The sequence below is a fragment of the Chlamydotis macqueenii genome, chromosome 11 (assembly GCF_036417535.1).
Source record: "Chlamydotis macqueenii isolate bChlMac1 chromosome 11, bChlMac1.mat, whole genome shotgun sequence".
Lineage (NCBI taxonomy): Eukaryota > Metazoa > Chordata > Aves > Otidiformes > Otididae > Chlamydotis > Chlamydotis macqueenii.
This window is the reverse complement of record NC_141566.1, coordinates 1,625,526-1,626,250: the sequence shown is the minus strand read 5'-3', so window position 1 is coordinate 1,626,250 and position 725 is coordinate 1,625,526.

The window sequence follows — 725 nt, the reverse complement described above, 5'->3', positions numbered from 1 at the left end:
GCCTGACAAACCGCTCCATCCTCTGCAAAGGTCACTTGTGTTGGCCGGTGCCCACTCGAAAAGCAGCTCATTTATCTGACCCCTTGTCTTGCCAGCAGGTACCAGGGAGGCTGAAGTCTCCCACGAGAGCAAAGCGTGTCACTCAGAGGTTTCCTTGAATTGCTTAAAGGCTTTGTGCCCTTCCTCGCCCTGATGGGATGATCCGTAATGTGCCCGCACCCCAAAGTCACCCTCACCTCTGACCCACAGGCGCACACCCAGAGGGTCACCCATCCTCTGGAGGAGCCCCATAGGCCTGAAATGCTGCCATTCTCCTTTCAAGGTCTCCTTGGCCATCGGCGGTAACGTTGGCTGGCTCAGCCGTGGCTTCCTGGGGCAGCACCCTCCCTCTCACCAGCTCACTTCTGGATGGAGGCCCAAACACAAGGTTGGGCAGCATTCAAGTGTTTGTGTAAGAAAAGGAAAATATCTGCAAAACCGTATCTGCAAAAAAAATTATCATGGCCTCTCATGAAAAGAAGGTTTTGCTGAATCCAGTTGCAAGCATTACAGATGTAGAAGTTTTGGCAAGAACGTAGAGGAGTCAGATATACAACTTCCATTAATTTCAGGAAAACCAAACACCTAAGCCACTCGCACAGTTTTGAACAGGTAAGTTCAAACACCTCTACCAAAGAGATAAGGAGACTGGAGTTAATTTTCAACACCAACTATATTTTATTATT